The 26,784-nt window shown below is 40.9% G+C and overlaps 1 long non-coding RNA gene across 1 annotated transcript; it reads left to right on the forward strand.

The window, feature by feature from the left end:
• The first annotated feature begins 1,530 nt into the window (after positions 1–1,530).
• LOC146596541 (uncharacterized) lies at positions 1,531–26,136 on the forward strand. The gene is made up of 3 exons (XR_014895737.1): positions 1,531–1,611; positions 25,382–25,483; positions 26,067–26,136. It is a non-coding gene; the product is annotated as an uncharacterized LOC146596541 (long non-coding RNA).
• Positions 26,137–26,784: the final 648 nt, after the last annotated feature.

Raw genomic sequence — 26,784 nt, forward strand, 5'->3', positions numbered from 1 at the left:
CTCTTTTTCTGGAAAACTCCCATCCTGGATTAGAGTTACGCTCTAAGTGGCCGGCCCTGGGATGGATTCTGCTCTAGAGAAGTGCACAAACATGTGATGTAGCACAGTTGTTGGGAAACTTGGATGCATAGCGTACTTGGTATGGTGATGACAGCTTTTTTAGCTCTACAAGGGCAGAGCTACATACTGCACAGCCTCCAAGTATGTATTCAGAGCTCTACTCAGCTTTGCTGTTGGCATTGTGGAAAACCAAAAATACCCTTCTTAATGCAGCCAGTGTTGAGAACTTCATTTCCTTAAAAAGAAATCTGGAAGACTTCCCAGACTATATATGTGTGCCTCTAACTTCGAAGGATATGACTGCACTAGGAGACTGAGTAGAATTAATAGTAGAGGGCTTTCTTGTTCTCGTGCAATATTCTCACTTTAGCTTTAGATCTTGATTCTTTCTCTCCCCATCATTGCATAACAGGGGTACAAATCCTAAGGGAAAATAAATGTGCATAGATTTCTAGTTGGTGCAGTATCATGTTAATTTAGGGTTGATGAACAGCAAATGGTGAATTTGGAAACTGAATGAAYTTTTATTCAAAGCAAAAACTGATAGGAATATTTTAATTCACTTAATTATATGTTTATCACACATTTTATCTCACTTTTACCTGTGCAGATTTTGTTGGGATAAGACACACAAACTCTAAATTCTCATAAAGGCACAGTGATATCTAACTCAGATATTGTGTGGCTTCAGTAATGAATTCAGAATCAATCCATTATCACTGTTGGTTTTTCAAAAATTAACTAGCTACACTGTACTTTCCAGAGACACCTTTTCAGTACAGCATTTAGACATATTGCATGCCCTGAGTCAAAYTGAAAGTTGATTTTGGACTAGAAGCCTGAATACCAAACATATTCAGATTTTGATGATAATTAAAATCTTTATAATGAACCAAATCACCTGCCCTAACGTATTAACCATGTTGAACTTTGAGGCAATCAAAGTCTTTATCCTCTTCTGATTTGGTGGGTTGAAAGCACTTGCAGAGCACTGATCTATTAAAGATTTTCTTACTTTATCAGTTCTTAGAATTTTTCTTTCCCCTACTGGAAATCTTCATTACAGTTCACATTAAGGCTGAACTCAAGTTAATTACTGCAACAGCTTTTGCTCTTTTCTATGATATATTTCTGATCTCTGGCTGATCAGTGGTCTGTGGTCAAGACTTGGGTCTCCAAGAGGCTTAAAACATGYAGAACATTTTGACGTTTAGGAAGGTCATGTAACTGCAGAGGCTAGAAGGACTGTTTTAACTATCAGGAGAGCATTTAATTCCCATTTAATTCAGGTTGTTTAAACAATTGTTTTCTACTTTAAAAAGACAAGTTTCAAGCCTGAGTTTTGTACKGCCTGTCTCTTGCAGAATAGCCAAGCAAGAATCACTTCTTAAAACTTTCCCCCTGAATCTTAACTTGCTGTTCTCTGTCCTGTGTTTGTGCTTTCAGAAGTCTGAAATACTACACCAAAGGTTGATGAACGGCTGTAGAAATCTTACAGGAGGCAGAATGTCCTGATTCCTTGAAGATGAACACAYGTGGCTGGATTCTGTGGTAATTGTCCCAGTGATGCATTGAGCTTTGTGATGTGATATTCTGTGAAATTTAAGTTCAGTAAAGGCAGTCTGAAGATTACAATAGATATTAGTATTAACCAATTATAAAAAGAAATCTTGACAAATTAAATGTCAAACCCTACCTAGCTGTGTCCTGTTGAAATTCAGATCCAGATGTGAGATTGGCATCTTGTGCATATCTTTGCTATGTTGAAACACAGTGGCAAAAAGCAACAATATTCTCCCCCGTCTCTTAGCTAGCAGTTAATCGAGCTCTGTTTCTCAAATCTCCTCAATGATCAGGAGTTCTTAACTGCTCACATTTTTCATTCCTCCCATCACCTGAGAAGGCTTTTCTATTGTTAAACCAAGCAGCAGTGACTTCCTGCTAAAATACAATGAAACAGAGCAAAACCTCGTTCTGTGAGGTCTATTTAATTTTCATTCTGTTACAAAAAGTTTTCCTGGCCAAGTTATGAATGGAAAAACTGSTGTCACTTTGTACAGCAATTCAGTGCCAAGTTCTTAAAAGCAGTGCAATTGGAAATGGTAAAGACCTGGGAGGTCACCTAATCAGTGCTATTCCCAAGCAGGATTATTCCCTATGGTGTATACATATGTTCCCATGGGCTTTATCAAGTCTTGTTTTAAAAGCTCTCCATTAATAGGGCTCTACTTGTTTCTCTTGGGAAATCATTGCCCATGGAAAAGGTTTCACAATAAGTTTTTCCTATTACATGATAAATCAAAGTTCGAATTACTAAATTCCATTAGTAATGCAGATATCCTCAGCTAAAAGTTTTGCTCTCTTACGCAAAGTGTGGTCTGCTGCTCATCACGTTCTGTCTTTCTGAGCACTGTCCCTTGTTGGTACATCTGGTGTATAAATTGTGTTCAGAGTGGGCCTGAATAGAAGTTGCTTGATTTTAATGGCTGTTCTCCTGGACCACTGTGCGGATGCATACTGCTTCCAAATCACTCATGGCTCTGCATGAGTCACATATTTAAATGCTTTCTGTCACATATTTAAATGCTTTGTTAAAAAACATCCTTGTGATGTCAAGGAATGCAATGTCCACTGTTCTTTACCTTTCTGGAGTCAAAGTCTTGAGTGAGATTGAGTGTGTACCCAAGGAAGGAAGAACATGCCTGGGTGAGCCTCAATATTGGCAGCACTGAATAAAGCATGCTAACCTCATCAGAAGGYAAGAACAATCTGCAAAGCATAAAAAATTTGTTTTTTAAATAGTACCCCAAAAGTCCCAAATCTGCAAACTTAGCTAAGTGTGCCAGTGTTGCTAGCCTGGGATTTGTTCTCCCGTCTTTCGCTTTAATTCACCTGTGCCTTGCTAGTGCTTTATGCCTCACTGCAAAGCACTCCACCGCCCAAAGGCTTGGCCCCAAACTTGCTTCTGAAGCTTCTCAGTAGAAAGGAGCAGTCCCTGTTTTCTAGATTAACTGTCGAGGTGACCTCTCTCTGCTTCCAGCTGCAGACTGAGGGCCCAGGCAGGCTTGCTGACCCTGGGACAGGAGGGATAGCACACCCTTCACTTTGGAGTCTCAGCAGTCACTGCAGGAGAGCGGTGCCACCCCCTTGTCCTTGCATTTTTCTTTTCTGCTGGTCATTTATTTTTTTAACATCAGTTGCCCTAATTGGGGGGGGGGGAAGGCTTCGTTCAGTACAGAGTGAAATTCTGGACTGAGTGTTGGAACAGGCAGGTATTGTAATTCCTCTGCATTCAGTGTTCAGAAATATATCCCATATGAAAGAAAAAGCACAGTAAGAATATAATGGAGAAGCAAGGGGCTAGAGAAGCTTAGACCTGCAGACAGAGCACTGGACAGTTGCTTCATAGTGGCATTTCTTTGAAATGAAACTCCTGGGTTAAAGTTCTGTTCTTAGCTGATGTGAGTACAGAGGAGCATAAATGCAGCCAGTGGAGTTTTTCTGAGTTTACACTAATGTTAGCTTAACTTCCAGGGTAATGAATCTGTTTAATCAACTCATATGATTCATTTGTTAAACAGAAATCCACTCTTTAGTCTGGAAAAAGTTATTCCATTATGCTCTTGTTCTGATAGTTATCCCTTTCTATTCTTTCTCCCTTTCTCATCTATATTTTTAACATTTCTAACGCATATTTTGTGCTGAGAAGCTGTATCCAAAGTTCCAGATTTGTATGGATTATACCACTTTACCATCAAAGGGAAGTCCTTCTGCCTTGGGTTGTGGCACACTGGATCATAGACACTGTCTCCATACAGTATTCTGGTTACAGAAAGCAAGAAAGGACATTTTTTATACCAAATGAGAGCAACAGAGCAGTTTAGTAGAGAGACTGGAGTTCTCATCCCAGAAGTTACTAGGTGCTCTAGCTCTGGTCAGAAGTGCTGTTAGACCTTCAGTGCTGAAGAGGATCTTTGATGCAGTGTTACATTTGAAGATTTATAAACTTAAAAGACTTTCTTTTACTATAAAACTTGTTAGAACAGAGTTTCCTGTGCTGTGAAAAATTGCAAGCTGTTTTGTGTAGAATGCCCAGAATCTGCAAAACAGTTAATTTGTTGCTTAAACACCTACATTTTTACAGCCCCTTTCAGCATTTTTTAATGTTACATCTGTCCAGAAAGTCTTCCCAAAGGAGGACTTCCCCCACTATCTGAGGCGGTTTTGTCAAACATGCTGCCCGGGGGCTGGTTCTTCCTGCCTCACTGTATTTGCATGGCCTACACAGTGGATTCATGTTCTGCAGAATCAAATAATAATTACAGACAGAGCCTCTGGATGTGTAAGTTTCTGCTTTTGGGGTGACCAAAGTGTTTCTTTGGAGGAGTTGGTGCCGGGTAGCTCCTGTCAGCATAGCCTGGATTGTGAGTGCTCAGCGTCACAGTTACAGAGGAGCTGTACTTCCATCTCCCCCTAGTCTCAAGTACCTCCTTTTGATAGCAGACATCCACTTGACTCATGGAGCTGGGTTTCCTTCATGCTGGATCAGGCCTGCCTGCTCAAACTCATGCTGCCGGAAGCTCTTCTCTTTAGACCTCCATAACCAGCAGTATATGGCAACCAGGAGGTCATCCTAAAACCCTTTTTGTGTTTATTTTAAGAGCAGACACACAGCTTTTGGCTAAAGGTGCTGCAATGATAAACACTTTACACATGGCTTTTTTCAGTGACTGTCCCCTTCTCCCACAGTGGTGCTCAAGGCAGCTTTAACTGAACAATTCATATTACAGGGCTCAGACCAGTACTTCTCAGACAAGAGTTACTTGTTCTAACAAGCTAGCATTTTTATTAAGCTGTTTGGGTTTCTTTTTCTTGCTGTGCTGGTAAATGAGTTATCGTGCCTCATTTATTACTTCTCTGTTAACCCCAAACAGTAAGTATCCAGAGATGCATGTCAATATTCAGTATTCTTTCGGTAAAGGACTGTGCCGAGCTATTATACTGAGCAGTTCTGAAAAAAACAGGCCCAGGGCATCTTGAGCTGTTTACTCTTAGCCCCAAACCAGCAACTGTTTTTGAAAAATCATCTGTTTACTTCCATTCTCTTATTAACCTCATGGAGTATTCAATTTTAATCTCTCTCCAAGACAGGCTCTCAGAGGCAGGCAAGTATCTGTATACAGTGAGCTCCTCAGGAAGCAATCACAAGACTTTGAACATCTCCTTCTGGGTGTAAAGTGCTGGGCATTTTAGAAGATGGGATCAAGAAGAGCATAGAAGGGAATTATTTGACTAGGAATTAGAAGATGCTGCAGAAGGCTGAAGTGGGGAGAGACACCAAAGCAACAGAGAAGCGAAAATCAGCTAGATGAGGAAGAGAAAGCAATGGCAATGGTTAAAAATAGCACAGGGCCCTGTCATGAAGATGGCTGTGACAGAATATAGCTTACATGATGATTAGGTGTCAAAATCATGTGCATGAGCATCACTAAGAGACCCTCTCCAAGTCTTTAACCTGATACCTTGGACCATGTGCCCATAATTAAAAACAGGAGTGGGGACCTTGGTGCTGGGTGGAAAAGAGTATCTAAACTGGGTATGCTAAGTCTACATCCTTTATCTTCCAAGGTAAATAGGGTGATTTTGATCCCGTAATTTGTCATCTCTAGTTTGGATTAAGAATAATTCACTTGGTAAGAATTTCCCATAAAGAGCATTCAAGAGCCTCAAATTACGAAGTTCTACAGAAGAGCTCTGGCTGGCTGGTGTTTTACACAGGCTAATACAGGTTTCTGTGTAGATCTTAAAAATCACATCTAAGGCAAAAGACATTAAATGACCAAGATTTTGCATCTAGTTCCTCTTTCCTTGTGCTAGGTCTCATACATAAAGATCATTAGGCTTCAGGTTATTAACTGCTTCTCAGTTAGTTTGAAATCCTCTGGATCGAAAGCTTATCCTCTTTTAATGCTTAGCTGTGTTTTATTTCCCAGCAATATAAGAAATGTGGGGTTGGAGGCTTTATTCAAACTTAAAATCCCATCTTGTAGTTGAGGGCTGCATTCTGTATACCAGCTGTTTCCTSTCATAACATGCATGTCTGTGTAGTTCACTTTGTGAGATGGTGCCTGGCACCCACTGCGTATCAGTAACCGTATACAGTGATGTGGGCTGTATCATGTATCCAAACTGGTATTTYAGCCTCCTGTTAATGTTTTAAGAGCTTTAATTGGACAAAAGGCCAATTCCAAGTTTGACGATTTGAGTTTACTGGAATCAGCACTGAGTGTAGAACAAAGAGCACAGCATGGTTTGTGTCTCTGTGTGTTCAGCAAGGGAGCAGCGTATTTTATAGGTTAAAAGATGGACATTTTCTACATYCTCGTATACAAATTGGGTAAAATATGTGGACCAACCTTGCACCTCTTCAGCTCATCTCCTTTTTATGTGGAGAGGCTGTGCTCCTGGCCAGTGTATAATACAAGATCTGTCCATTTTACTGAAGCCATTCAGGACATTGGTGTGGTGTGGGTTACTGTAGATTTGCATTTAAAGCAAGAGTCTATTTGTCAATGTGTTAAACTGTACCTCGTTCTTTATGCTCACTCAGATGAAGGAATTGGAGTTTAGCTGGCACCAGGCTCTACTATTTTGGCTGACAAGGTTTAGTGTAAACAAATGCAGGTCTGTGAATTATCTGGGATGAGGATCAGTTAGGGGTGCTGGCTACCTATAGCCTTAATCTAGTTGGCCTAAATGATTTATAAACTGGCAACATGATAAATGTTGTTTTAAGTGGACAAATCACATTGAAGAGGTGTAACTTTCTGTCAGTATGTAACATGACCGCTTCTCTTAGGGGAAGAATAACAATCACAAAGAGCAGCAAGGGTAACGGGATCACAAGTAGGCATATTCGTTCTCTCCAGCATAAATCATTAGAAGGGCACTTCTTTCTTACCTCTTTGCATGTCCTTCTTCGTCCTTCTTCTTYTTTTTTTTTTTYTTTTTTTTTTTTTGGTGCTATTTTCTAGCACTTCCACATCACTTTGGAAAGCTAAACCCTCCACTTGATTTGTGCTGCAGTTTCTTCATAAATCTATGAAGCTTGTCTCCATCAAGCTGTATTTTCCATTAAAATATGGTTCCCAGGTGATTTCCAATACTATGAAAAACATGTAGCCATAAGTCTTTCACTGATTGTTTATTATCTGTTTAGGTGCTCCTGAGGATTTTGACAGCTAGGACTTGTATCATATGTAATGTAATAAAAGTGGATGTCTTCAGCATAACAGGGGTAGCTGGCCTTTCATTTCAGTCTGCTAGGGGTGCATCTGTTTCCTTTGTTCTTTTAAAGTTTTTTTTTAATGTGAAACTCAGTCTGCTCCAAATCAGGTCTGTTTTAACTTGATATTTTCTTTGCTGTATAGGTGAACAAAAGATAAAAGAAAATCCAAACAAAACATTGTCAAGAAATGTAGCAGGATGTTCTGTATGGCTACCTTGTATTTGTGTAAAAAAGCTTGTTATGGCATGCAATATGAAAAGGCCCTCACAAGAGTTATAAAAGGTTAATGCTTCTAGCTAGTGCTTTGTGATGGATTTTTTGAAAACTGATAGGAATTAGTTAATAATGTCTATCTGTAGACAAAACCGCAGTCCTTTTGCAGGGAAAGGTCCTGCTGTCCTTAAAGGGAATTTTGCATTAGAATTACAGGAGCAGCCCAGTTTAAGTACTGATTATGTGGTAGTCCACAGGAAGGCTGAGCAAGACGTAAAGCTTTACCTAAACTCGAACAGCATATTGTGAGTTCAGTTCGTCAAGCCTGCATATACCACCTCTGTTGCCAAAGGAATTCTGTATTTTCTTGGCATTTCCACTGATGTGTACTGTGTTGCAGGAAAAGCACAGCCAGCTTTCCAAAGAGCTCTGGAAGACTTTCACTGAGAAATGGTGGACAGGGATGGCCCAGTCACAGAGGGAAGTGGAAAAACCTGAGGGGAAAGAAGAGACTATCTTCAAGGTGTGCCAGGAGATAAGAAGTGGGCAGGCATCCATTTTTGACCCTGTGGTTAGTATCGTGGCCAGTCTTGTGTGTTGCCTCATCATTTCCCCATCACTGGAGCAGGGCCATATTGATCATAGAAATGTAAACTAGTGCAGGGCTCAGAAGGAAAATAACTAATGATTATCAGTAAAATTTGTCACTTAAGGGCGGTCTTTATCACAGTCAAACAGAATGATTTAGTACGGCCAAGAAAGCTGTCCCCCTTGGGCTCCAATGCCTTTGTAATGTGGAATATCCTCCCTCTGCCTTGCAAGAGATGTCCTTATTTCCCTTCTCAGTGGTGTTCATCCAATTGCTAAGTAAATTTGATAAAACCTTGGGTATGCATTATATCTTTTCCAGTTGGACCTCAGAATTCATTGTTCAATGAGAAACTATTTTCCTAAATACTTGGCAAAGCACTTAAAAATAACTAATGCACAACAAATTTGAAAAATAACTCATTGAGTTTTGAGGTGGAGGTGACTTCCCCGGAGGASAGAGCTACTGTTCTAATCTGTACCTAAAACCTTGGCTTCATCTGCTAACAGGCATGTCTGATCTGCAAATGAAATGTGCCTTACCATCTTGGTTTCCTTATAAACACCCTTGACTGCACCTGTGGCAGATCACATAGTAATTACAGTTGTGCCATGTAGTGTGCATGCTGAAAAGAGCTGTCAGGGAAGAGTTTAGTYGACATGACACACAAAAATACTGTGTTCCTCTCTACGTTTTGATGGTGTTCGCTAGCAAAGTAAAGCTGAAGCTCTCAAAGAGCTACATGAACTTAAAATGTTTGAGGTTTAGATTTCTTTATCATTATCTGCTTGATATCTCATATTATTTAAGCCTAAATTATATATGCAGCTGGTAGGAGAAAGAAGTTAACATTAACTGAGCGTTGGGGGTTTGAAAGAGGTGAGCTCTTAATCACAAGCACTACCCAAGAAATGCTTTATTTTCCCACAAGACTTTTAAAGCACCCAAGTCTTGTTTTTAAATGTGCTGGATGGTTCGATCTTTGGCTATATTCAGTGTTCCAGAGGCAATTAACAGCAGGGCTCCACCAGTGCACGGTGCACTGTAGACAGACATGGCAGACACATTTTATACTTTGGAGATTATACTTGCTTGCAGCTGAAATAGCTTCAATCGGTGCAAATGGTGGTTTCTYAGTGGTTTTGGGGTATATTGTTTTCAAAACAAAATTCTGTTGGATCTTTGTTTCTGCTGGATGTTGGCAACTGATAGCTGAGCAATCCCATACAGGCACCTCTGTTTCCCCCTGTTCTTACCTTCTATATTGCTTTTAGTCTTCAGAGTTGCCATTCCTTACCCTCAGCCCTAACTGATTCTGTCTTCTGAGACTCACCTCTCCTTTTGTCCGCAAAGTCCAAGGCATGTCCCAGGCATACTGGTGCAACTGAATCATGATGCTGCGAGACTTTCAAGAGCCACTTACAGTGTGCACAAAGATTCCTCRTTCCAGTAGTTGTTTGACTTCCAAATTTATTGTCAATGTGTTCTGTCATAYTTAGTTTATAATTTTAGTACTGATTCTCTTCTGAAATGAAAACCTCTTAAAGAGCAAAGGCTGATGCAGATAAAACCCTCTGGGTTGTGATCCGTTCATTCAGAGCCGAATGTCTGCTCATTGATATCATTTGCCTTATGACCAATTATTAGATATTTCWTTAAGCAGAAAATAATTTTTGCCCAGTGTTGTAAACTAGTTTAATAGCATTTCACCTTCTGCATCATAGCAGCTGAAAAAGAAGATGGGAAAGTAGGGTTCATTTACTGGCCATTTTAGCATTTGAGAGGGCCTTTGTTTTAGAAAATGAAAGTAGATAGAGGAATACTTGTCTTTCCTCAGTAGAGACATTCAAACTGGAGAATTCAGAGCCACATCTCTGACAGACTCTCTGAAAGGATGCCATTCCTGAAAGACTTGATGCTGAGGTTTTTGAGGTTTTAGAAATGAACTCGCTAGTTTGAGAGAAAGAAAAAGGCTGAAATTCAAAGGTTCTCTGCCTTTCCCTGACGCCCTTTCTAAGCCAGACCTACAGGCTCCATACCCATTCCTCTTACGCACCAGCCTTTCTTGGCTGGCTGTGGGGCTCTTGCAGTCCCTGAAGAAACATAGATTTGGAAGTAGCCTGCTTAGTCCCACTAAGCCTAAATGCCTCTACCATTGGCAGCTACATCATACCATTCGTGGAGTTATATTGCTGGCCCAGTTCTTCTTGGCTGCTACAGGAAATTGTCATTTTCAGCCTTCTCAGCCCCAGATGTTTTATTCTCCTTTTTTCATGAAAAGGAAGGATAATTGATCTGTACTTCGGGTGTTTGCACCCAGCATTCGGTACGTTTTTATTAAATGTACATATTTACATATTGAGACAAGAGCTCCCTTTTCCTCGTTAAACAAACTGTTCTTTTAGTCTCCCATCCTACAATATGTTCTTCATGTTCCTGAACTTCCTACTCTCCTTTCTCTGTGCACATTTCTGTTTGAATTTGCCTTAATTCTGCCACTGTTAGGTGATCAGCTCCATACTCGGCATTGCAGATACTGTGTGGAACAGGACATTTCTTCTGTCTTTCCTTGCCTTGCCTGATGTGTGCTAGGACTGCATTTCACTTTTTTGTGGCCCCATTTTTTACCAGTATTTCCRGCTCTCCAGTTCATTCAGTTCTTCTTGCGGAAGACAGCCTGCCTTCCCTGTACACTGACAAAGCCTCCTCTGGGCTGAAGCAGACTTTCACTTAAAACCTTTGTAGTTTGTATTTAGAATTGATCCATTAACTTCAGTGGGATTGTAGTCTTTGTTAAGAGAGCAAATGTGTGGTTAGAGGACATACGTTGTCAAGAAAAGCCTATAGATGGTTGCAAGTGTGAACAAGGTTACTTTCAGATATATGTGGATGTTTCCTGGTAACAGGTTATAGCCAATATATGCTAACTGTGGCTTTAAAAGAATCCTGTGCTCTGGACTAAGCTACTGATGGAATAGGATGAGTTTCAACTGCTGAACCCTCCCTCCTGAGGCCAAATGCTTTAAAGTAGGATCTGATGCAGATCCTTTTCCTCAGATTGTCAATATCTTCAGAGCACCTCACCTCTTTTCCCTTTCAAAGGTAGTTTATTTGTTTCCTGAAGTTTCCAAATCAGTTGAGACTTAACATACAATATTGGGTAAATTGAGTGGAGTTGATTTAATTAATAAATAGCACAAAGTTCATTTAAAAATATATATTCGTTATATTCACAATGTATTGCCAGTGCCACCATGCAAATATCGTAACTGGGTACTGTTCCCAACTGTGCACACAATGAAAATCAGGAAGTTGGTTGTGAAACTCCCAAAAGATTGCAGCTGAGGTTCTTTCTCTGTGTGTCATGTGGCTCTGGAGCTTTCATGTTTCAGGCTTTTCTCTACTACTTGGGGCCCTAACAGTACCCTCCTCTGTTTAAGTGTTAACTGAGATTCCCACGTAAGCCCACCTGCCTACAGGGCTGGAACTTTAACACAGTTTTACCAATCAAACAAGGAAAATGAAGTGAGAAGCATGAAATACTACTTTTTTTTTTTTTTTTTTTTTTTTTTTTTTTTTAAGACCTTTGCATAAGTAGTAGATCTGGAAACTATTTCTCTATTTCTTGCTATGAGTAAAGTTAGCTCAGCAGCTGGTTGTGCTTCTGAGAAATGTGTGATGTACAGTAAGAAGCTGGCGTACTCTGCGCAGAATACTTGAAACGTAGGTTTGGTGCTGCTAGTAGTTTCCTGGAAATGGACACTACCACCAACATGAAGTTGCATGGACTCTGGCATTGGATTTAATATGGGAGATGGGGGCTGAACTGTAGAAGAACTGTGGCTTCCGTTGTTCCAGCATCAAAGGCTTTTACATTCCTTATTGTATTTATGAAAATTATTTGATGCTGTGAATAACTGAGGGAATTTGAAGGGGCTGGCTTTTTAATCTTCTGCATTGTATTGCTTTGAAAAACATACATTTTCAAACTTGCGGTTTCCCGATGGCAACAACTGTCATTTCTCTCAGGCAGAACTCAATTAAGGAAAATCTCATGGCACTTCATATTTTTTGGTTTATGTGTAAAAATTTCCTGTCAAGAATAATAGTGTTTTCTGGTGTGAGTTCTTGGGTTTGCAAACTTGGAATGTGTTTTCTATGGGTCCTCAACATTTTTCATGTTAGGGTGAACATTCTTGGTTTGCTCTTTGAATATTTGGGTAAAACAAACAGAAAAAAAGAGGTGAAAAGTTAATAAGTATAAAAATAGGAATGAATGTTACAAGGAATTTCCCAATATTTGCCCAGTACTGGCTCTTGCACATCCTCTGCTTTTGCTTGAACAATTGGTCTTATTTTAAACATGCTCTTTTGAGCAGCTGGATTCATTACTGAACCAACTATCAAGAACCAGGGGATATGGCCTTTTTCAAATTTAATAAACCTTTGAGGAYTGCAGAAGGAATACACTTGTCTTTAAAAATCAGGCTGTAAAAATGAAAACTAAACAGAAACTCAGATCAAATTCTTGCTCGTAGATGCATTGTGAAAGCCAGCTGTTGTCTGTTTTGCAATAGAAATTAGTAATTTTAACAAAGCATTATATTTCTTCTGATGACCTATAATGTTAATTCTTTCTTTTTTTCTTCTTTGACATGGAGATCAGAATCTGGCCTATATGTTGTAATATCGTAAGAAGAATACACAAATACAAATATGCCTAAATATGTGAATACAAGCCAGGCTATTAATTCAGGGAGTCTTGCCACATTTATTAATGTTCTGTGTTAGGAGATTAGAGCTATAACATAGAGTTATGTGAATTATAAGCAACTCTTTARCAAGTCATATATTAACCATAATAATTTTTAAAGGGTGGAGTGTAATTTATTGAACATTGTAAGAAAAAATAAAGTAAATGAGTTAGCTCAGGGATGGGGTGGTAGCAGACTGCTTGTGGAGACACTTACTCCCTGAGGTGATAGAGGTTAAATGCATTACAGAGCTTATAGGCTTGCTCCCTAGGGAGAAAGAGGGGCCAGACATTTCTAGCTGACATGTCAAGGACACCACACATTTGCCCTCCTGACTAATGGTATGATACTGAGCTGATAGCAAGGTTGCAATGGCAATTTTCAGAGAGAAAAATGGAACACAATAGGTGGCTCCTAATTAGAGAGGAGGGCAGTGTGCTGGGACAGTCTCAGAATTTTGGAGGCCCACTAACTGAAGGCATGGTGAGCTTGAGACCGCTGATGCAAAYGTGGACTGTTAATAAAACAATATCCAAAAAGGCATTTCAGCTGAAGTTTTCACAATCAAGCACTCCTCAGYTTAACCTTCATAAGGAAAYCTTGCATGTCAAGCTCTGGCCTGGTYCTGCGCCATGGAAATCTGTATGCTTCTGGCCATTGCTTTCATGGGTTTCCTCTCATCTGTTTTACTATAAATCAGTAACTTAAGAGAGGTAGGACAGACTTGTAGAAACAGGAGAAAGGGACTGCTAGCAGTGCTGGAAGGGGAATGTATTGGGGGATATGGGCACATGGAAGAAGAGGCCTGGGGAATGGTGGGATCACTGAGTGAAGGGAAAGGTACAAAAAGATCAGAGTAGAAGAGTGAGCAAAGGGAGGAAGATAGAAAGGACAATGTGAATAGGTGGTTGCAAATGCAGGTAAGGGGAAATGGAACTGGGCTGGCCCAGCGGATTCTAGTGACATGACTCAACACAAAAATCATTTCATGTTAAATTGGGGAACTCCAGCTTTATTAAGAAAAAAATCCACTTGCATGGTGTTTGGAAAAAGACATCTTCTAGCTGCAGATTCAGTATAGAAAGATACTCATGAGAATTGGGCCTGGAGAAACACAGCAGCTGTTATTTAAACTGAAGCTGTGTTTCCTACTGGCAAAGTCAGGAGACTGCACCTATTTTAAGTCTCATTAGAAAGTGATTTGTTTCCTTTAATATCTTTCTAATATTGGTCTTACAAGAAATCCCAGATACAGAGGGATTACATAGATAAACAGATAGCCTCAGAATTTGGAGCCCACTCTAGGAGAGTAATTTTTCTTCTTTCTTATGTAAAACCTCTTGACAAGTCTAAGACGTTGTCCTGAAGAGCGTGATGAAAAATAACATTAAGTAACATGAGAAAAAGGAGGACTTAAAGAAGACCAGCATGGTTTCAGAAAGCAGTATTTTCTGCCGCACTGAGGAGAWAGGCCTTGTAACAAAGGCAGGGAGATGACGAAGCTGTGGGTTTATGTCTCTACCAGAGATAGTTTTGAGCTTAGCTGCTTGATAACAAAGCTATGCGAAGTGTTGCTGTGGATCTCACTGAAGGTTAGATTCTGGTATACACACAGCAGCAAAGTGTACATACCTGCAGCTCCTCTGTCAGCCTCCTACTTTGCCAGCTCCCTCTCTCACCTAACAAGCCTCAAGAATGCACCCTCCCTTAATCCTCTGCTGGGAGGCTTGGGGCTGGTTGGAAGAGAAGACCTTTAGCAGAAGAAGGGAGGCTTGTTTGGAGAATGAAATTCGGTAAACTGCAACCTTGGAGTGAACCTGCTGGGACTGATTTGCTGCCAGCCCCTGGGAACAAAACTGCAGCATTCAGCTCCTGACTCCCATCAGCTCCCACAGCCTGGAGGGTTCACACTGCTCTATCTGGCACCTCTCTCCATGTCAGAACAAGGCATTGTGTATGTGATTTCAACATGCTTCTGGTTTTGTTCTAACTGCCAAGAAACACTAGTTGTGTTATTATGAAATGATTGAGGAGCATTTGCTCATACAAATTATTTGTTTTAAGAGTTTAGTAATTAAATGTCAACACGTGGTGTTGGTGTCTGAAAAGCTCTCGGGTGAAAGCCGTGCTCTAACTTGAAACCATAATGTGCTGTTTTTCTTCTCTCAAAACACATTTGTTTGAAACACCCTATTTAGTAGAATGCATCTCGCTGTAACATGCGCAGTCCTTGGCCTTCAAAGGCACCCTTGTGCAAAGGGCGTGTTGCATTAATTTGTTCAGCCAATTTAGGGTGTGTGGCATTAATTTGTTTGGCCAATTTGTTTAGAATCTGGCAGAGCGTAAGCACCCAGCGCAATGTCTGGGCATAATGCCTTTGTCATCTCTACACCAAATCCGCATAATGCCTGGCCGCACCTTGAATCCAGACTCAAAAGAAACAAATATAGTAACAAAAGTGATGCATCAGTGTGTGCCAGCATAGCTCACTGTGGATTGTTAATGCTGTGCCTATTGAACCTTTGATTTTTATGGAAGTTATTGATTCTAACCTTATATAATTTTGTGTGATGCTTCCCTATTATTCTTGTTTTCCCGTAACGCTCAAATGGATGGTTATAGACTTTCCCAAGTTGTATGAAAAATATTTCTTCTCCAGCTGCACTGAAGTTTAAGGTCCCAGTTCTGCATTCAGATCCATGAAAATGGATCACATGCCCACAAGGCCCACGCTGGAATTTTTTGCTTCCTGGTATATGGAACAAAAACCACAGAGGAGCACAGGGAGAAAGTTTCCACCAGCTAGTTATAACTAATACTTAGAAAAGTGTCCGGGTCTGATTTAAAAGTAAGCAACCTATGTTCAAAATGTGAGCACCCACTGTCTTTTAACATGAGCTTCCAAACATTCAACACTATGCTTTACATTGAGTTGTTGGTGAAAATGCTTGTCTTAATTTTTTTCTGAACAGGCAACAACYTAGGATTAGAGCTGATTGGAAATACTGTTACATTTTCTGTTTTCTATGAAAATTTAATTTTCATAAAAGACGATGATACCACCAGCACTCTTCAAAATTTAGACTAAATGTCTTGAGATTTGTGCTGTCTTTCAGGGAACACATCTGTATTCTGAGAAGGCAGTGAAATTGTGTCAGGGCTTTTGCTTGACTTCAGTGAAAGTCAGGTTTTTACYCTGGGTATCTACACTGCTGAATTTTGTTAGAGTAGGTAAGCACAAGAAAAGGTACCAGGCCTAGCTATATATGCATCTAGGCCTTCATATACACAGATATATTGTGAGCTGCTGTCAAATCACAAAGTAGAGTGGGAATTTTATGAAGTTCATTAAGGAAGCCTTACACAGTGCTTTAGTAAAATGTGTACAAATTCACCAGGCCTTTTCGCTGGACCCTTGGGAGTGAGACCACAGTGTGAGATGCTGGAAACTGCAACGCTTGCTTTCCATAGCCTGTGTGAAATACTGAAAGAAAAGCAGATGTGCAGGAATGCTCACATTTCCCAGAGTAAGACTGCACATTTCAGAGTGCGTTAAGGATACCGGCGGGTGACCTACAGTGAGCGATACACTGTGCAATCTAAAGCCAAGGGCTTTATGTCAGGCTTAGAGATTTTGAATGGTAACACACTTTTCAAAGAGCCTCAAAGTAATTAGCCTTTCCCTCCAAGCTGACACACTTACACTTTTAATATCAGGAATAAGGAAAAAGACTAAGGCTTCTAACCTCAAATCCATAGCAGCTTAGGCACTTTCACCTCTCCGGTTTTGTTATGACAGCTCTTTGTTTGGCTGATAGTGAGTGGTGTTTTGAATAGGACGGCTTTTGCTGCCTGCTTTGCTACTTTCCTGTAATAAGGTAGGACTTGGAGGTTATGCAGCAAGGTGCTAATTGACATTAACACTCAAGACAGGAAATGCTGACACAATTTAAAATTAACATCCTGTCAATATACTGCTGACCTGTGTTAAATGTGCGCTTTGTCAAACTTTCAGAATTAGATTTTAATACAGAAACAGTGTAATGCTGGGAGCATTGCTGTTCTTGAGAAGACTGAATTTAATATGTATAAACATAGAAGTCACCCAACTGCTTTCCATTTTAGCTTACCTTTTCTCAAAGGGGGAAGTTCATTTTTGCCAAAAAGGTCAAGTATGTATAAAGCATTCTAAAAGAGCTAAAAAATGATACAGTATTTGTTAGACATTGGAGTTTAAAAGAAATTACCCTTATTTCTCAGTTTATTTTATATGCTGCCTCACCAATGACCATGATTACTGGAGACAAATTTTTCAGAAGATTATACCACATACATGGCACACTGGACCAAACCAGGCTATCCTGGTAACCTACCTAAATGGCTGGAAAAAAAATAAAATAAAAAGCTGAGCAGGGAAAAAGACATATAGCAACAGACCATAAAACTGACTGCTTTTCAAGTGCATTATTCATTGCTTAGCAAAGTAGCTGTTAGGATATTTGCACTTCCTAATGACTCCTAAGAGAACTGGTGAAGGGAAAAAAGGTATAATGCCACTATTTCTCCAAAAAATAGTGACCAGGTGATGTAGGTGATATGTAGTCATCAAAGGTCATACAAATACTCTTAAAACACAAGATGGGCTTCTTGGCTTCTGATATCCATGGATACGTCATTAGTGAGATTTGAAGACTTAAATAATCTTAAAATAATCTGTTGTATTAATGACTCTGAAATACTTGTCATTGTGGCATTTCAGTGTTCTCTCCAGATTTTAGACTATCTCCTGAAGGCAGCTTGTTCTTCTTAACTTCTGGACAAACCATTATTTCTATTTGCCCCTGGCTGAGCTGCCACACAGCACAGAGATTTGGGGCATCTTTTGGTTTGAGGTCCTGCCTTGCTGTTTGATGATGTCTGTAGAGAACTGATTTTTGCTTTAAGAGGCTCTGACACATTCTGCTTTAGGGACGCATGTGGGACAAAAGGAGAGCTGTGTGCGTCTGTAGGCACCTGCAAGGGACTCCGAGCACAGGGTGCTCTTGAATCCCTTTCTGCCTGACCAGCTAGTAGCAGGGTTACGGAGCCAGTGCTGTGAGGGCTGTACCTACTGCAGATGTGATGCTGCTGGTCTCCGGTGTTTCTGGCCAGTAGAATAGTCCTTGATAGCACAAGTGAAACAACCCTCCAGCAAGGTCTACAGTCGGCCCATGTTTACCGCTGCATTTTGAGTTCTGTTTCTGCATCCAAACCTTAGCCCAGAACAGGTGGGAGCAGATGGTGGAGCCATTCGTGCCCCTTCCCAARGTGTGCAGAGAGCAGTGGTGCCCAAGTTCCTGTGCTTGGCAAATTTCTGGGGGATAGTTAAATGGTCTAGAATGATGCTGTATTTTGGCTTTGTTTATGGATAATAGTAGCCAATTTCATAAACTGTCCCATTGGTTCCTCCTGTAAGAACCTYTGGTGGGACTTGCACAGCCCAGCCACTAACTGTTACGTAAACTGGAAGAAGCAACTGATGCTGCTCCCTGTCGAGAAAGCAAGCGTCTTTGCTTTGAAAAGGTGGAAGGCACGAGTCAGAATAATGCCGAACAAGAGAAAACAGAGCACGCTTGGGTGCGGTCTGATCTGTGGAGGAGGCTGTTTGCTGAACATTAATCAGAGGTTGTCCCAGGCATTAGGAATAACATGAAAAAAGGCACGAAGCCAGGAAAAGGTGATGAAGAAAAAGGAAGCAATCAGAGGAGAAGATTGGGCTGAGCGGAGAAGCAGGAGGTGGAGCAGGACAGGTTGAAAAGAGAGATGTTGGTAAGGGCGGACCTGTGCAGGCTCTGGGAGTGTGGTAATGTTTCAGGAAGGTGGTGCAAGCTACATATCACTCCTGGCAAACTTCCTCTAAGAAAACAGCAAGTGGGTGGCCCGTTGCTGTATGCGCTTACCACTGATGGTTCCTGGGAGCAGGCCAATATTGTGTGTTTCAGTTAAGGTTACAGTGAGACTGGAAAAATATTGGCTGTAGCCCTGGTTCTGCAAATTTTTTGCACAGGGCATCTATTACTGTTAATAACGGAGTGCTCTGAAAGGCAGCCATTTCGGTTTGTAYGCGAGAAACTAGGGAAAGTGCTCCCACTGTGAGATACCCTGTGCAAGAAAGTAATTCTTTAGAGTAGCTGCCACATTAGGTGGAAGATCTCTAAAGCAATGGCCATTGAATGCTCTTATCCTGTGTTACAAGGTAACCTTGTTAGCCTTGTAGGACTGCTGCTCTGAGCCGAGTTGGAAAACAATGAAGATTGTAAATGAATGACGTTGGAGACTGACTTGGCCCTTTTCTCTGAAGCTGATTAGCAAAAGCTACTCAGAGCAAAGCAGTCACTGTCAAATGGGCAGCATTTTGCTCTAGATCAATTCTTTCCTGCAAAAAATACAGGGATTTTATTCCCCCTCCCCCTTTTTTTGTACAAAAAATAGACCAGTTTCTGAGTAAGAAACTTAACTATCATGGTCACACTGGGCTCTTGGGGAGAAAAAAAATTGCCTTCCACTACAAAATGTTTACATTGGCTGCCGAGGTTTCTCCTGATTTCCTCTGTTGGGAATGAATAATTAAGAAGTGAACCGGGAGGTGAAAAAGGCCTCTATGTGTTTAAGTCTAATGTCACAGCTTTCCAAGGACAAAGCTTCTCGTACATAGAAAGGCTTCTCTGTCAAGCGGATGAATTCAGTAGCTAAGCAAGCCACCAAGAAGAGGAGTCAAACAAAGCAGAGAATTCCCAGAAGGAAGCTTTTGGTATGCACTTACGACAGGTATTGCATGAAATGGATGCAGAGCACACATATGTGGGACACACAGGCAACACACATAAGGTGTTAATAGTCTAAGCTGATGCCAAGGAAGAAAAAGAGCAGACAGGGTCAGCTACTGTTTCCTGAGCTAAATGTTCCTTTTCTTGTGGTGGTCAGAGCTGGGGTAGTTTTACAATGTGCAAAACATGCACTTGTAATTAAAATGAAACTGACACTGACAGAGACAGGGGACTGTGAATACTGACCTCTCCTGCTGCATCTGTGGAGCATTCGGGGACACGTTTTCCTTTCTCTCTCTCTCTCTTTTTTTTTTTTTTTTTTTTTTTTTTAGCAAAAATGATGTTGGTTTTTGAAATTCTTTTTTAATAAAAGGTGAACAAGAATAAAGTTCTCTGTTAATTTGTATGCACTGCATGAAGCCATTTCTCGGGAGAAGGCAGTGCCGATAGTACTTCAGAATGGAGAGCTACCCTACTATATTTTTTAATTTTCCATCCTTCTATTTGAAAAGAGGGATGCTGCCATTGCATGCAGACAGTAGGAATTAAAAGAGGAAAAATAGGAGAAAGAAACAATAGAAAATTCTTACCTATCTGTTTGGTTTTCACTGCTATACTCACATAGCTCTTTTGGCAGGCAGGTTCCTAGTGTGCCTTACTAAAGGGACTACCTGAGTTCAGCTTGTAAAWCCCTTTGTAAAACTGCCCTTTTGAAATTACACTTAGGATGGGAGCCACTGAAAGTGTACGGTGGTCTGTAGAGAGAAATGTGTGGCATTCTGAAGCAGTATTTCATTGACCCTGCGTGGTGCTGGCTGGACAGGGAAGTCACTGTGGATAGAGAGGCTCAGCTCCTTGGCTGTTGAGCGATGGCTTGGCCACCTTGCGTGAAAATCTCTCCTCTGGTGTTTTGAATGTAAGACTCCCAGGGTCGATGGGAAGATCTGCTCCCTTCTCCCTGGTCCTTCTAGACTTTTTAATCACCTGCACTAACCAAAGAAGCAACAAGCATATCATCTTCCTTACAGTGAGATAAGATCCGTGAAGAGGTAGAGCACTCCGCTTTCCAACAAACTCATGCATAAAAGGTTAATTTAGAGTGTGTGGATGTCTGTGTATGTTGAGCAAATGGAAAGCTGGAAGGGTTCTTTTCATTCCTCCTGTTCTCTTAGTGTTGGCTAGTAAGCGCAGGTTGAACATATGACTTTACATTACGGAGCACCTCTCCATCGCCCGGGCCTTTTGTCAATTCACCAAATGTGACAATTACAGCATTTCAGAGATGAGACTTTCTAATCCTATTACTCATTCATCAACCTGCGGATGATAGCAGAAGCCAGATCGAACAGTGCCAAAAGAGCAGTGAGGAGCCTTCTCCAGTGCTGTGAAACTAGGCTTAGCTCAGGCACAATAGGTGTGTAATTTAAGATTTTGTTGAACTGAAATCCAATCACATACTTGACTGGTAGATCACAGAAAGACACAGACAAAAAGAATGAGATAATTCTACCTCACACGAACACTTGAATCCAGCTTTGACTTAATAACAAGTGTGTGATCAACCTTACACTGTTTCTTTCATTTTTTTTTTATTTGAACCTAGAGATGGGATGGAACTGAAATACTTTCCTTACTTGGGTATCAGCCAGCAATTAAAAAAACCCAAACAAACAGGTAATAGAGGAACTTACTCAGACAAATAAATGGAAAAAGTACAGATGATCATTACGTGAAATATAATATGAAAATGTAACTTCTAGGCTTGGCTCAGTGCTGTCTTGTCAGCGCCTGGCACCCATTGCTTTCCCAAGGACGGAGAGGATCTAGCAGAAATATGAGAAGAACAAAACTTAAAAAAAAAAAAAAAAAAAAAAGGGAAAACCTTGACACCTTGACTATAGAAGGAAAAGGTGTACTGTGAACCTTTTTGCTCTCACTTGCAACTAAAACACTCCTTTTGCTTTGTCCTATTTCAGGCTACAAGTGTAAAAGGAGCAATAGTAGCTGCTATGGGTGAGCAAGGCTGGCACAGCGGTGCTGCAGCTGTGTGCCACCGTAGGTCACACAGCAGTGCTTAGGGGAGCAGGGACATGAAGGGGAGGGAGGGAGGTCTCAGCCACAATCTTTCATGGAAACAGGAYTGTGGATTTGCTCTGTTTAAAGAGGTAGCTTTTCATTAGATTGAGTGTATTATATCCCCACTTGTAAAGGGGAGCATTTAACACAACTTGCTGACAGCTTAATCATACACAATGTAGGGCACATAGACTAAATGTTTTGGCAGGAAAATACTCTGCAACAGGTATGTTTACATTTATGTCCATCACTATCATCAGTGCTTGTCTTCCATAAAGTGTAGCAGTCTGGCTTTTTTGGCCACGTAAAAGTCTAGTCAAGAGAGTCTTCACACATTTCTATAGTTCTGGTGTCCATCTTGAACAACCCAACGTCAGCTCTTCTGAAGCAGCAGGCTCTGTCTGCCCCTGTGCACCTCATTGGGATTAGTGGYGCGTGTAATACTGACACTAGATTGTAGATGTCACAAGCCGGACGCTCAGAAATACAGGTGCCCCAAACTAGCAGAAACATGAAAACATTAGTGCAAATGCATTGCTGGGAAAAAAGAGAAAAAGATTTAATGGTTCAGGTCTGGCAGAGGAGCAGGTGCTCTAGTATTGCAGTTGAAAAAGCTTTTTCTAAAGTTCGCGGGTCAAGAAAATGCCTTCGAGCCAAATGAATGAAATTGTTATGTAGGGCTCTGGATGCAGTGGTCACTAGAGAGTGATCAATGCAGTGATAGCCCCAGAAAGCAGGCAGGGCACAACTGACATGTAAGCCAGTTGTCAGAGCTACAGTAGCAACAGGTAATGCTTGTACTGTCTGTATGTCAAAACAAGAGAGCCAAATCCTAGTGTAAGTAGTGTAGTGACTGGGGGAAAAAACAAAAAAAACAAAAAAAACAAAAAAACAAAAAAAAACCACAGAAGCTTAGGGAGATAAACAGGAAGGAAACTCCAACCTTGGGCCAAAGAGTTAAAATGGAGTTTGAAGCTAGGCATTCGTCATGAGACAGCAAAATCTAGGCATCATTTTACTAAAAAAGAAAAAAGAATAAATGGCTAATTTGCTCAATATTAGATTTGGACACATACAGAAACAGCATCAATGGAAAGATTCTTTTTTTAAATAAGTGAATTAGTGGGAGAAAAATCCCACAACAATTCAACTGATATTCAAACATGAGAGAGAGAGGGAGAGAGAGAGAGAGAGAGAGATTTTCAGTGGTTCATAGGAATATGATGAAGCTGAGGTATGTTCCAAACAGAGGGGAAAAGACAAAATATCCACCATGTAGTATGATCTGAGAAGCTCAAATTAGAGCCTAATGTAGTTCCCAAACTGACGAGATCTCATAAACATAGAGATTTCATTCAGCAATATAAACTCTGACATTTGACCAGACAATTCCTTGGGGGCATTAGCTAAAATAGCCTCAGCTTTAAAATTGAAATATGAACTTCTGAAGGCTTTGGTAGTTGCTTTCCAATGCTGCTGAGACAACCAATATGAATACTGGTTGCTGAATATATCAGCATCCCTAATTTAGGAAGAGACTGGTGATTTTTGGCTATGTTTAGCCACAGCCACTCTCATCTAAAAATGCTCTTCCCTTTCGGCTTGCAAATGCTGTGGTAGCTCAGTTGACCTTCACTGACATGAAGGCAGGTATAGTTTTCACCACCTCTTTTGCCTGCTATCAGGAAGCCAAACAACATGGTTATGTTAATGTAACAGAGTTACAGTGCTGGGTCTGTGGTTCTGCCKCTGCAGATGAGTGTTCACATGGATAATCCCAGAGAATGGGCTCCGTCCCCTGACTTCGGAAGTGAGGTGGAGGGTWACACAGAGGTCGGGGTTTTTCCACTTTTGGAGGAGGAGGAAAACATTAGGCATTAACCCTGCCAGCTGACCAGTGGGTTATATCATGCATTTTTTTGCTAAGATAGCAGTTGCGTTGTTTTGTCTTGTGAGCGTCAAGCTAGCAAGGCTAGCCCACCAARAAGCAGACTAAAAGGATGAGTAACAGTTGCTAGAGCAAATGCAAGTATAAATGTGCCTGGTCTCYGGTGACTGCAGGGGTTCTTTGCAGGAGCTTGGTTTGGCGTAGCTGATCTCCACACTGAACCAAGAGAGAAAATGAGGGAATGGTGTTCAGCACTATAAGTACATCTTATAATGACCTATGCTTAGTAAGGTGTGAGTTTATGCATAATTCAGCACTTAGCAAGTGTTCTCCCTTTATAGACAATATGTGCTAGCTGCTACCTGTATTTTTACTAGGTATGCTATTTTTGTGATACTATACAGCTCCAAAACCTACCCAGATTAACAGTGAGAAAATAAATATGTTTTGTTGCTGCTGGCTTCTAGATATCCTGGAGGGACAAGAAAATTATTGGCTTTAGTTTGCTTTAGACTATGAAGGTGGGCATCTGCACACCTGCATGAGCCCCATAGCCCATCACTCTTTTAGCTACCAAACCAGCTGCTGGGTTAGGCCTGTGGTTTTCCTGCTTTTGTTCAATCTGGTAAAGACAACGAGCTAAATCTGTCTACTGGTAATGCTGTCTTCCTAACCACAAARTAACTTACTTTGCACACTCCTGGTACAAGGGATTATTTGATAATATTGTCAGTTTGGTCCCTTAAACTTCACAGGCTTATTATCTCATCACACAGATTCTGCATGATGCAGATCTCTGTTGGCTTCACCAGAATAACAGCTAACRGGGGAGCAGAACTGTGTTATTAAATAGTCCATGTAGTGCACAATGCATGAGTAGGAAGAGAGATCCGAAACTGAGTTGTATAACATACTTTAACCAAGGAGCAGAGATCTGATATCCTTGTGTCCACCCATAGTGTGCAGAGCATTCAGTTTTGACACTCTCCAGCCAAAACAGCCAGGACAAACAGACCCCACTTGCCTCACTTCTGCCCCTGCCCTCTGACCCGCATGGCCCTTCTCAAACCTGTATATGTACAGGCAGACCCAGCTGCCTTGCTGAAATCCTGCTCTCTGCAGAACTCTTTAAAAGGTCAGACACTGTGGGCCAGAGGYGGATATTCTTGCATGACTCCTTTCATTTTGTCCTCATACTCTTTCTCGGTACCTTGTCAAACTCTAAGAACAGCTCTTTGGGGCCACAGGGTTGGGGGCTGGTTTGGCCTCAAAGAAATTTAAGTACCATGTTTCTATCTTTGTAGATCCCAGACTGTTGCTGTCTGTTGCTGTAAAGTGTCAGACTCTGTATTGGTTGGTAACTAATGGCAGCAACACTTAACGAAGTTGAGTGAGGATGATGTTTAAGCATTTCTCATCCTAAGGAGCTACCATGGCAGCTGTGGAAGGCTCTTACAGTCTGGGTGTGCTCTGAATAACCTCTCTCACTATGGTTCACATTAAAAATTTTGATTATCTGTCAGACTGCTGCTCCCTTTCTCTTGAGCTATCAGGGTTGCAACACTCTGTAGAAGTCATTTACTTGCCAGCGGTACCGTTAGCCCTTTGTGAACAATTAAGCTGAGGTCGGAGGTTGTAATATATCAAATTTGCGGACCGTATTAAATTTTATTTTTACTGAAAGGAACTTTTTGTCTCTTTTATCAGGAGGAAAATTAAGCTGTGAACTGGAATTCCATCAGGCTGTCTACTGTGAAGCCCTGTGGCTTTAGCAAAGGGGCAGCAGTGGTCAGAAATGACACTCAAAAGGTAAATTTATTTCTTTTTTATTAAAAAGGATAAATTATGACCTATACAGTATATCTAAAAGAGGGAACTCACACAATATGCTGTATTTTCCCATTTCTTTTAAAAAGCCTGATCTTGCAATGTACAGAGGAGCTCTGGGTGGAAGGAAAAGGGGTGCCAAGTTACCACTGAAGTTGCAGGATGTGGAAGGTACCGAGCTTCCAGGCCTACCCCACTGGCAGCTGCTGCTATGTTTCTGGTTTGTTACATAAAAAACGAGAGTTTTTCTTGTCTGAAAAGGGCAAGGAAGTGAGCTAAATACTCTGTCTGTCTAGTTATAAATGRACTGGAGGCTTAGGCTTAGGGTTTTGGAAAGCATTTTCAGTTTGGAATTACAGTTTTTGCAGGGCAAAATTTTTAAAACCTTTGAAGACATCTTCAGTGTAGACCTCTTCTTGCACTGAAACTACTAGGACTTTTGCTGCTGGTTTCTGGGAATTAGGGCACTTTCAAAAGTTTTGGTCAAAATAACTTGTTACGTGATTTTACACCATTTTAAAGAATAGTTATTTACTTAACAAATGGAAATAATTTTATTACACAGATAACTACAGTGAAACCYTATAGCATTCCCGAGCTTCCAAAGAGCAGACAGCCTTGCAATCTAAGCACCATGGTAGGAATTCCCAGACAGTATGGATCCACAGTCAGCACCTAGCCAGGCTGACTCTGCCTTTGACCTCTCTGGGATTGTATTCCATACTTCAGGGGAAGGATTGGCTTTTGGATCTAAACATGCAAGTAAGTGCTTGTTCTCTTCATGTGGGTATTGAATAATCCTGCCTTGCACAGACATTAAAATATACCTATGAGCCTCAGTAGCTTGCATGCTGATACTGCTGTTGTTTACGCAACCTGCTCTGTTTGCATGYGGTTTGCCAGCTATGGTTTGCATACAGACATGTTTGATTTTGTGCACCGTGGCTGATGATATCAAATTAGGCTGCAAAGATCCTACGGCCTTTTCATTTTTCTGTAAGATTAAAGGTTTGCCCTGTTACATTTGGCATGGATTTCTCCTCCCCTCTTTGCTGCACAGAGTGTTGTGTCCTACATCCATATCTTCTCTGTTTCCACCCTAAAGAAGGTGGAATTTCAACAGCAAGAAAAGGGATTCTATTGTGCACTGTATAATTTGAAAAACACCCTGTGGGATGAATTGTGCAATTTTAATATTCATTATCTCAAATGTAGACAATAGAAGTCGGCCATAGTAGGAAAGACTGATTAGCACTGAAGATACTTTTTTAAACTTGGCACAT

This window comes from Rhea americana, unplaced genomic scaffold (assembly GCF_003343005.1).
Source record: "Rhea americana isolate MKP2758 unplaced genomic scaffold, rheAme1 scaffold_20, whole genome shotgun sequence".
In the NCBI taxonomy this organism is placed as follows: Eukaryota; Metazoa; Chordata; class Aves; order Rheiformes; family Rheidae; genus Rhea; species Rhea americana.